This window comes from Phocoena sinus, chromosome 7 (genome assembly GCF_008692025.1).
Source record: "Phocoena sinus isolate mPhoSin1 chromosome 7, mPhoSin1.pri, whole genome shotgun sequence".
In the NCBI taxonomy this organism is placed as follows: Eukaryota; Metazoa; Chordata; class Mammalia; order Artiodactyla; family Phocoenidae; genus Phocoena; species Phocoena sinus.
The window spans coordinates 40,464,272-40,476,899 of record NC_045769.1 but is presented as its reverse complement, the minus strand read 5'-3'; positions in this window follow the sequence as shown (position 1 = coordinate 40,476,899).

The window sequence follows — 12,628 nt, the reverse complement described above, 5'->3', positions numbered from 1 at the left end:
ATAATGAATAATGTGCATATCACACACATCCCTCACATATTTCATATCATGTTATGCATGTACATATATACATGCTGTCAGTGAAGCTGCCATTAGATGAATTAGTCAATGCCATGAAATACTCTCTAGTGCCAAGAGAAAGAGCTGGTATTTACTGAAATTTATTTTTATAGCACAGGAGAAGTTCCACATGAGTCAAATAGTTCAGTATTAACAAAAATACACTAAATAGTGTGCATAAAAATAATGATCTATGTTCCTTTCAGGAAATGAATGTATATATTTAATTAATTTTAAAGAATAATTATGTCATTGAAAAAAATACTGTCTTAATCAGATGTGTTAGCATCTGGAGAGTCAGAAATATCTAATACCATGACAGGTAGGTATAAATGTAACATAAGTGGGTGAAGCTATGTATTACAGTAAGAAGCAGGATACAATAAGCAGTATTATTCCACTTCTAAGCTAGAAGAATGCACCCCTCTCAGAACATTCAAAGTCATTTTAAAAACCACCTCCTGGGGGAACTTTCAAGATGGCGGAGGAGTAAGACGTGGAGGTCACCTTCCTCCCCACAAATACATCAAAAATACATTTACAAGTGGAACAACTCCTACAGAACACCTACTGAACGCTGGCAGAAGACCTCAGACCTTCCAAAAGGCAAGAAACCCCCCCACGTACCTGGGTAGGGCAAAAGAAAAAAGAATAAACAGAGACAAAAGAATAGGGACGGGACCTGTGCCAGTGGGAGGGAGCTGAGAAGGAGGAAAGGTTTCCACACAGTAGGAAGCCCCTTCGTGGGCGGAGACTGCGGGTGGCGGAGGGGGGAAAGCTTCGGAGCAGCGGAGGAGAGCACAGCCACAGGGGTGCGGAGGGCAAAGCGGAGAGATTCCTGCACAGAGGATCAGGGCCGACCGGCACTCACCAGCCCGAGAGGCTTGTCTGCTCACCCGCCGGGGCGGGGGGGCTGGGAGTTGAGGCTTGGGCTTCAGAGGTCAAGAACCCAGGGAAAGGACTGGGGTTGGCTGCGTGAACACAGCCTGAAGGGGGCTAGTGTGCCACAGTTAGCCGAGAGGGAGTCCGGGAAAAAGTCTGAAACTGCCTAGAGGCAAGAGACCACTGTTTTGGGGTACAGGAGGAGAGGGGATTCAGAGCACTGCCTGAACGAGCTCCAGAGACAGGCGTGAGCAGCGGCTAACAGGGCGGACACCAGAGACGGGCATGAGACACTAAGGCTGCTGCTGCCGCCACCAAGAAGCCTGTGTGCGAGCACAGGTCACTATCCACACCTCCCTTCCGGGGAGCCTGTGCAGCCCGCCACTGCCAGGGTCCCGGGATCCAGGAGAACACACGGCGTGCCTCAGGAGTTGCAATGTCACATCAGCCTTTGCTGCCGCAGGCTCCCCTTGCATTCTGTACCCCTCCCTCCCCCCAGCCTGAGTGAGCCAGAGCCCCCTAATCAGCTGCTCCTTTAACCCTGTCCTGTCTGAGCAAAGAACAGAGACCCTCAGGTGGCATACACGCAGAGGCGGGGCCAAATCCAAAGCTGAACCCCAGGAGCTGTGCGAACAAAGAAGAGAAAGGGAAATCTCTCCCAGCAGCCTCAGGAGCAGCGGATTAAATCTCCACAGTCAACTTGATGTACCCTGCATCTCTGGAATACCTGAAGAGACAAGGACTCATCCCAAAATTGAGGCGGTGGACATTGGGAGAAACTGTAGACTTGGGGTTTCCTTTCTGCATCTAATTTGTTTCCGGTTTTATGTTTATCTTAGTTTAGTATTTAGAGCTTATTAGCACTGGTAGATTAATTGATTGATTTCATTGCTCTTTCCCTTTTTTTTAATGTATATATATTTTTTTCCTTTTTCTGTTTTCCTGAGTGCGTATGTGTATGCTTTTTTGTGTAATTATGCCTGTATAGCATTGCTTTTACCATTTGTCCTAGGGTTCTGTCTGTCCGTTTTGTTTTGTTTTTTTAGCATAGTTTTTAGCACATGTTACCATTGGTGGATTTCTATATTGGTTTGGATACTCCCTTATTTCTTTCTTTCTTTTATTTTTATTACTTTTTAATTTTTTTCTTTTTAATAATATTTTTTATTTTACTAACTTTATTTTATTTATTTATATTTTATTTCTTTTTTTTCCCTCCCTTTTCTTCTGAGCCAGGAGGCTGACAGGGCCTTGGTGCTCTGGCCAGGTGTCAGGCCTGAGCCTCTTAGCTGGGAGGGCTGAGTTCAGGACATTGGTACACCAGAAACCTCCCGGCCCCACATAATATCAAACGGCGAAAGTACTCCAAGAGACCTCCATCTCAACACTAAGTCCCAGCTCCACTCAATGACCAGCAAGCTACAGTGCTGGAAACCCCATGCCAAACAACTAGCAAGACAGGAACACAACCCCACCGATAAGCAAAGAGTCTGCCTAAAATCATACTAAGTTCACAGACACCCCCAAAACACACCACCAGATGCAGTCCTACCAACCAGAAAGACAAGATCCAGCCTCATTCACCAGAATACAGGTACCAGTCCCCTCCACCAGGGAGTGTACACAGCCCACTGAACCAACCTTACCCACTGGGGGCAGACACCAAAATCAACGGGAACTGCGAACCTGCAGCCGGCAAAATGGAGACACCAAACACAGTAAGTTAAGCAAAATGAGAAGACAGAAATACAAAGCAGTTGAAGGAGCTAAGTAAAAACCCACCAGACCAAACAAATGAAGAGGAAATATGCAGTCTCTTGAAAAAGAATTCAGAGTAATGATAGTAAAGATGATCCAAAATCTTGGAAATAGAATGGAGAGAATACAAGAAACGTTTAACAAGGAGCTAGAAGAACTAAAGAGCAAACAAACAACAAGGAACAACACAATAAATGAAACTAAAAATTCTCTAGAAGGAATAAATAGCAGAATAACTGAGACAGAAGAATGGATAAGTGACCTGGAAGATAAAAGAGTGGAAATAACTACAGCAGAACAGAATAAACAAAAAAGAATGAAAAGAATTGAGGACAGTCTCAGAGACTTGGGGACAACATTAAATGCACCAACAGTCGAATTTCAAAGGGACTGAGAAAATATTTGAAGATTATATTTGAGAACTTCCCTAATATGGGAAACGAAATATTCAATCAAGTCCAGGAAGCACAGAGAGTCCCATACAGGATAAATCCAAGGAGAAACATGCCAAGACACATATTAAACAAACTATAAAAGTTAAATACAAAGAAAAATTATTAAAAGCAGCAAGGGAAAAGCAACAAATAACATAAAAGGGAATCCCCATAAGGTTAACAGCTGATTTCTCAGCAATAAACTCTGCAAGTGAGAAGGGTGGGGCAGGACATATTTAAAGTGATGAAAGGAAAAAACCTACAACCAAGATTACTCTACGCAGGAAGGATCTCATTCAGATTCGACAGAGAAATTAAAACCTTTACAGACAAGCAAAAGTTAAGAGAATTCAGCACCACAAAACCAGCTTTACAACAAATGCTACAGGAACTTCTCTAGGCAGGAAATACAAGAGAAGGAAAAGACCAACAAAAAGAAACCCTAAATAATTAAGAAAATGGTAATAGGAACATAAATTTTGATACCTACCTTAAATATAAATGGATTAAATGCTCCAACCAAAAGACATAGACAGGCTGAACAGATACAAAAACAAGACCCATGTATATGTTGTCTACAAGAGACCCACTTCAGACCTATGGACACATAGAGCCTGAAAGTGAGGGGATGGAAAAAGATATATCATGCAAAAGGAAATCAAAAGAAAGGTGGAGTAAATATACTCATATCAGACAAAATAGACTTTAAAATAAAGACGATTACAAGAGACAAAGAAGGACACTACATAATGATCAAGGGATCAATCCAAGAAGATATAACAATTTTAAATATTTATGTACCCAACATAGGAGCACCTCAATAAATAAGACAAATAAAAGGGGAAATAAGCCATAATAAATAAGCCTCAATAAATAAGTCATAAAAGGGGAAATTGACAGTTACACCAATAATACTAGAGGATTTTAACACCCCACTTTCAACAATGGACAGATCATCCAAAATGAAAATAAATAAGGGAACACAAGCTTTAAATGATACATTAAACAAGATGGACTTAATTGATATTTATAGGACATTCCATCAAAAACAACAGAGTACACTTCTTCTCAAGTGCTCATGCAACAATCTCCAGGATATATCATATCTTGGGTCACAAATCAAGCCTCAGTAAATTTCAGAAAACTGAAATCGTATCAAGGATCTTTCATGACCACAAAGCTATGAGACTAGACATCAATTTCAGGAAAAAATCTGTAAAAAATAAAAACACATGGAAGCTAAACAATACAATACTAAATAACCTAGAGATCACTGAAGAAATCAAAGAGGTAATCAAAACCTAGAAACAAATGAGAATGAAAACATGATGATACAAAACCTATGGGATGCAGCAAAAGCAGTTCTAAGAGGGAAGTTTATATCAATACAATCCTACCTCGAGAAACAAGAAACATCTCAAATAAACAACCTAACCTTACACCTAAAGCAATTAGAGAAAGAAGAAAACAAAAACCCAAGTTTAGCAGAAGGAAAGAAATCATAAAGATCAGAGCAGAAATAAATGAAAAAGAAATGAAGGAAACGATAGCAAAGATCAGTAAAACTAAAAGCTGGTTCTTTGACAAAATAAACAAAATTGATAAACCATTAGCCAGACTCATCAAGAAAAGACGGGAGAAGACGCAAATCAACAGAATTAGTAATGAAAAAGGAAAAGTAACAACTGACACTGCACAAATACAAAGGATCATGAGAGATTACTACAAGCAACTCTATGCCAATAAAATGGACAACCTGGAAGAAATGTACAAATTCCTTGAAAAGCACAACATTTCCAAACTGAACCAGGAAGAAATAGAAGATATAAACAGACCAATCACAAGCACTGAAATTGAAACTGTGGTTAAAAATCTTCCAACAAACAAAAGCCTAGGACCAGATAGCTTCACAGGCAAATTCTATCAAACATTTAAAGAGCTAACACCTATCCTTGTCAAACTCTTCCAAAATATAGCAGAGGGAGGAACACTCCCAAACTCATTCTACGAGGCCACCATCACCCTGATACCAAAACCAGAAAAAGATGTGACAAAAAGAGAAAACTACAGGCCAATATCACTATGATGAACATATATGCAAAAATCCTCAACAAAATACTAGCAAACAGAATCCAGCAGCTCATTAAAACAATCATACACTATGATCAAGAGGGGTTTATCCCAGGAATGCAAGGATTATTCAATATATGCAAATCAATTAATGTGATAAACCAACAAATGTCAACAAATTGAAGGAGAAAAACCATATGATAATCTCAATAGAGGCAGAAAAAGCTTTTGACAAAATTCAACACCCATTTATGATTAAAACCCTACAGAAAGTGGGCATAGAGGGAACTTACCTCAACATAATAAAGGCCATATATGACAAACCCACAGCCAACATCGTTCTTAATGGTGAAAAACTGAAACCAATTCCACTAAGATCAGGAACAAGACAAGGTTGCCCACTCTCACCACTATTGTTCAACTTAGTATTGGAACTTTTAGCCACAGCAATCAGAGAAGAAAAAGAAATAAAAGGAATCCAAATAGGAAAAGAGGAAGTAAACTGTCACTGTTTGCAGATGACATGCTACTATACATAGAGAACCTAAACGATGCTACCAAAAAACTACTAGAGCTAATCAATGAATTTGGTAAAGTTGTAGGATACAAAATTAATGCACAGAAATCTCTTGCATTCCTATACACTATGGGTGAAAAATCTGAAAGAGAAATTAAGGAAACACTCACACTTACCATTCCAGCAAAAATAATAAAATACCTATGAATAAACCTGTCTAAGGAAACAAAAGACCTGTACGCAGAAAACTATAAGACACTGATGAAAGAAATTAAAGATGATGGAGAGATATACCATGTTCTTGGATTGGAAGAATCAACATTGTGAAAATGACTACACTACCCAAAGCAATCTAGAGATTCAATGCAATCCTTATCAAACTACCAATGGCATTTTTCACAGAGCTAGAAAAAAAAATTTCACAGTTTGTATGGAAACACAAATGACCCCGAATAGCCAAAGCAATCTTCAGAAAGAAAAACACAGCTGGAGGAATCAGACTCCCTGAGTTCAGACTATACTACAAAGCTACAGTAATCAAGACAGTATGGTACTGGCACAAAAACAGAAATATATAATCAATGGAACAGGACAGAAAGCCCAGAGATAAATCCACGAACATATGGTCACCTTATCTTTCATAAAGGATGCAAGAATATACCATGGAGGAAAGACAGACTCTTCAATAAGTGGTGCTGGGACAACTGGACAGCTACATGTAAAAGAATGAAATTAGAACACTCCCTGGCACCATACACAAAAATAAACTCAAAATGGGTTAAAGACCCAAATTTAAGGCCAGACACTATAAAACTCTTAGAGGAAAACATAGGCACAACACTCCATGACATAAACCACAGCAAGATCCTTTTTGACCCACCTTCTAGAGAAATGGAAATAAAAACAAAAATAAACAAGTGGGACCTAATTAATCTTAAAAGCTTTTGCACAGCAAAGGAAACTATAAACAAGACGAAAAGACAACCCTCAGAATTGGACAAAATATTTGCAAACGAAGCAACTGACAAAGGATTTATCTCCAAAATATACAAGCAGCTCATGCAGCTCAATATCAGAAAAACAAACAACCCAATCCAAAAATGGGCACAAGACCTAAATACATTTCTCCCAAGAAGATATACAGATTGCCAACAAACACATGAAAGGATGCTCAACATCACTAATCATTAGAGCAATGCAAATCAAAACTACAGTGAGGTGCCACCTCACACTGTTCAGAATGGCCGTCATCAAAAATCTATAAACAATAAATGCTGGAGAGGGTGTGAAGAAAAGGGAACCCTCCTGCACTGTTGGTGGGAATGTTAATTGATACAGCCACTATGGAGGTTCCTTAAAAAACTAAAAATAGAACTATCATACGACCCAGCAATCCCACTAGAAAAACAGGCATGTATCACAATGTTCACTGCAGCTTATTTTACAATAGCCAGGACATGGAAGCGACCTAAGTGTCCATCAACAGATGAATGGATAAAGAAGATGTGGCACATGTAGACAATGGAATATTACTCAGCCATAAAAAGGATTGAAATTATTTGTAGTGAGGTGGATGGACATAGAGACTGTCATACAGAGTGAAGTAAGTCAGAAAGAGAAAAACAAATACCGTATGCTAATACATATATACTGAATCTAAAAAAAGAAAAATGGTTCGAAGAACCGAGGGGCAGGACAGGAATAAAGATGAAGAAGTAGAGAATGGACTTGGGGACATGGGGAGGGGGAAGGGTAAGCTACAATGAAGTAAGAGAGTGGTGTGGACATGTATACACTACTAAATGTAAAATAGATAGCTAATGGGAAGCAGTTGCATAGCACAGGGAGATCAGCTCGGTGCTTTGTGACCACCCAGGGGTGGGATAGGGAGGGTGGGAGGGAGACACAAGAGGGAGGAGACATGGGATATGTATATACGTATACTTGATTCACTTTGTTATACAGCCAAAACTAACACCATTGTAAAGCAATTATACTCCAATAAAGATGTTAAAAAATAAATAAATAAATATTCAAAAAAAAAAAAATCATCTCCTGGCCTTCACAAGTCTGCTGCCTATATATGTTCCCCAATGTCCATGTATGAAATCCTTGAAGTATTGATTGACCCTGTTTTTGGGGTGTGAAATGTACATTTGTATAATTTAAGCATACTTTGGATATAAAAGTCCATTCTAGTTGTAATAATCATAAGTCAGGTCAATGAGTTGTATTTGAAGTGGTACTTGGTTTGCAAACAGAAGTATAAACAGATATAACATAAACTACGTTGACAGTTCTCTCTTTGCCCCTTTCCTCACTTTCTCCCATTCTTGATGCACATACCTGTAAATAAATATTAATGCCAATGTAATCTTCCCCTATTACTTCTGCATTTTTTCATTTGGATGTATTTTCTGGGGTGTATTTACCACATAAGCTCTTAATGAATTCATGACGGATATTTTAGAAATAGACTTTACTTCCAGGTCCTGTCATTGGAAATGTTTTATATTAGATGATTAGTTTGACCTTCATTATATTTCAGAAACTTTCACCCAAGTTCAAATCATTATTTGCAAAAGTGCTCTAAGCACTGGGGCTTCGAAATGGAAAGGAAGCAAGCCTAATAAGTTCTTTTAGGGTTTATAGAAGAAATCAAAAACTTGGAAGGAAGAAGAGGCAGTAAACTGACTGATGATCCCTGCATAATGCAACATACAACAAACCCATGAGGAGCTCACAAGTGTGCATTCTTTCAAATCCGTAGAAGGCTTTCAATCACTATGTAAGTTATATCCCATGTACAGTAGTAAGCAGTCTAGGAATAGTAATTAATAAATAGCAACAATTATATGTAAATTGAATTGATATAAAATAAATATCTCTCAGTGCTTCTGAAAATAAAGACTGATTTAGTTACTACTTAAATCTAATTATAGAACAGATTTTGTTCTCACTAAAACTAGATTTTCTTCTACTAGATAACATTTGATATATTTTGGCACATGCCAACCTCTATCTCCCAAAGCAGTTATGTCAGATCCTCCCCCAAAGCCCTCCTAAATAAGAATTAAATTAAAAATCTAAAAGTCTCTGGGTAGTATATATCAGGGAACAGCAGCCGTGTTCCCAGTGAATAGACAGCTCAATGAAAAGCAGCTGCTATTTTCACAATGTGTCTTGATCAATTTAGGACTTCAGGTTCTAGGAGCCCAGATTCATGCCCATCTGGCAGTGCTGAGAGGCATGCACTTAAATATCTGATGTGCAGCAGAGCTAACATTACCACACAGGAACCAGGCAGTCACTCACTCCTGATTTTCACCACTCACCAAGTGCAACATATTTCCCGATTTTGCTGTCCAAACCGCAGGAAGAGAGGCAAGTAAGGAGACAAGATGGTAATGCAGGAAAGAGCTAATAAAAGAACCAAATGACTCACAACCAATCTGGCAAGCAGTGATCAGGCCTATTGTGCCTCCAGTCACTATTCTGGAGGCAAAACGGCCTTTATCTTTCCCTAAACAGAAAATGCTCCAGTTGGGTTTCTCCTCCTGAAAGCTTGCAGATATTACCACAAAATGCCCCTCACCTGTCCTTAAGAGTGTAACGGGAGGAAGTTAGTGTCTTCTGGTATGATTTCAACAGACTTTATTCTTACAAATGTTCTGTATTCTAATATATATTTTAAAAAATATGTATTTCTTTTCTTTTAGACAATTAATTTATTATGCTAATGGTCCCATGTATAAAATTTTATTTTTCAATAGGGTTATGATTTTAATCCACAATTTAAAATATGAAACGTTTATCTTTTGCATTTTATGGTAATACATGCTTAAGAAAAATAAAAAAGATATTGCTTTCATTTTCTTACTGTTTGTGGATATGACATTTGGTAGCAGCTCTTTAGCATTTACTTTAAGTGTAAGCAGTGTGGGTTGTTGCCAGGGTGGGAAGAATGAACAAAAAGGCCCCTTTCCTTGAAATTCTTCAGTAAAAGGTTGGATACATTTTTGAAGTTCCCTTATCTTTAAGAGTCCCCTATATAAACATAAAAATACAATGCAAAATCCAACTATTGAGTAAAGATATATAGAACTACTTGTCATATAATTACAAACAGAGATTGAAAAATAAAATGTGGATTTAAACGTTCTATCACCCAAGTTATAGACTTTTCTGAGATAAATCAAAATACTTTCCACTTCTCAGTTATTTTTAAAAAATATTTCCTACCCATCAAAAGTGTTTTCTAATTTTTGATAGATGTAATAAAGACATTAGAGGAAAACCTTAAACCATAACCATTCCTATAAATTTGAACCTCACCTATATACTTTATTAAAAGACAAAATATTCCCTTCCTTCTCTTTTTTCTTTCAAAAATATTAACTAAGCCCCTATATGTGCCAGAAACTGTTCCAGGCACTTGAAAGACATCCGTGAACGGAACAATAATTCCTGCCCTTGTGGAGCTCACAATCTAGACAGTAAAAAGACACCTCTTGAAGGAAGAAGTAAAACTGTCACTGTTTGCAGCTGAGATGGAAAGATATACCATGTTCTTGGATTGGAAGAATCAATTTGTTAAGGCAATCTACAGCTTCAATGCAATCCCTATCAAATTACCAATGGCATTTTTCACAGAACTAGAACACATAATTAAAAAATTTATATGGAAACACAAAAGACCCTGAATAGTCAAAGCAATCTTGATAAAGAAGAACAGACCTGGAAGAATCACACTCCCTGACTTTATATTACACTACAAAGCTATAGTAATCAAAACAGTATGGTACCGACACAAAAACAGACACATAAATGAGAGCCCAGAAATAAACCCACACCCTTATGATCAATTAATCTACAGCAAAAGAAGCAAGAATATACAGTGGATAAAAGACTGTCTCTTCAATAAGTGGTGTTGAGAAAACTGGACAGCTACATGTAAAAGAATGAAATTACAACATTCTCTAGCACCATATAAAAACATGAATTCGAAATGGATTAAAGATCTAAATGTAAGACCAGATGTTACAAAACTCCTTGAGGAAAACATAGGTAGAACACTCACACAAATCAGAGCAATATTTTTTTAAATCTGTCTCCTAAAGTAAAGGAAATAAAAGCAAAATTAAACAAACTGGACCTAATTAAACTTAAAAGCTTTTGCAAGGCAAAGGAAACCACGGACAAAACAAAAACACAACCTACTGAATGGGAGAAAATATGTGCAAGTGATATAACCGATTAGGGATTAATATCCAACAAATATAAACAGCTCATACAACTCAACAACAAAAACAAAAACAATCTGATTAAAAAATGGGCAGAAGGGGACTTCCCTGGTGGTCCAGTGGCTAAGACTCCATGCTCCCAATGCAGGCGACCCAGGTTCAATCCCTGGTCAGGGAACTAGATCCCACATGCTGCAACTAAGAGTTTGCAAGCTGCAACTAAAGATCCTGCATGCTGCAACTAAGACCTCGTACAGCCAAATAAATAAATGTTAAAAAAAAAAAAAGTTAAAGGGATTCCCTTGTGGCGCAGTGGTTAAGAATCTGCCTGTCAGTGCAGGGGACACGGGTTCAATCCCTGGTCCGGGAAGATCCCACATGCCGTGGAGCAACTAAGCCCATGTGCCACAACTACCAAGCCTGTGATCTGGAGCCCGCAAGCTACAGCTACTGAGCCTGCGTGCTATAACTACTGAAGCCCGTATGCCTAGAGCCCCTGCTCCGCAACAAGAGAAGCCACCGCAATGAGAAGCCCACACACTGCAACGAAGAGTAGCCCCCGCTCATCGCAACTAGAGAAAGCCCGCAGGCAGCAATGAAGATCCAATGCAGCCAAAAATAAATAAATATTTTTAAAAATGGGCAGAAGAACTGAATAGATATTTTTCCAAAGAGGAAATGCAGGTGGCCAACAGGCATATGAAAAGATGCTCAACATTGCTAATCATCAGAGAAATGCAAATCAAAACCACAATGAGATATCACCTCACACTTGTCTGCAGGGCTATCATCAAAAAGAATACAAGCAACAAATGTTGGTAAGGATGTGGAGAAAAGGGGATCCTCATAGACTGTTGGTGAGAATGTAAACTGGGGCAACCACTGTGGAAAACAGTATGGAAGTTTCTCAAAAAACTAAAAATAAAACTGTCATATGACCCAGGAATTCCACTCCTGGGTATATATCTGAAAAAATCAAAAACACTAGTTTGAAAAGATACATGCACTCCAATGTTCATAGCAGCATTATTACAATCGCCAAGATATGGAAGCAAGCTAAATGTCCATCAACAGATGAAGATGAGACACACACACACACATACACACACACATACACACAATGGAACACTACTCAGCCTTAAGAAAGAATAAAATTTTGCCATTTGCAGAGACATGGTTGGACTTGGAGGGCATTATGCTAAGTGAAATAAGTCAGACAAAAGAAGACAAATACTGTATATCACGTATGTGGAATCTAAAGAAATACAACAAACTAGTGACTATAACAAAAAAGAAGCAGACTCACAGATACAGAGAACAAACTAGTGGTTACCAGTGGTGGGTGTGGTCAATAAAGAGGTAAGGGAGTGGGAAATACAAACTACTGGGTGTAATATAGGCTCAAGGATGTATTGTACAACATGAGGAATATAGCCAATATTTTGTAATAATTGTAAATGGAAAGTAACCTGTTAAAATTGTATTCAAATTGTTTTAAATTAAAAATTTAAAATAAAATTTTTAAAAAGACACAACATGAATAACTGCTGTGTGACCTTGTGCAAGGCACTTAAAATCTCTGTGCTTCAGTTTTTTCATCTACGGGGATATTAACAGTGTCTATACCATAGGGTTTTGTAAGTATTAAACTAGTTAATACATAC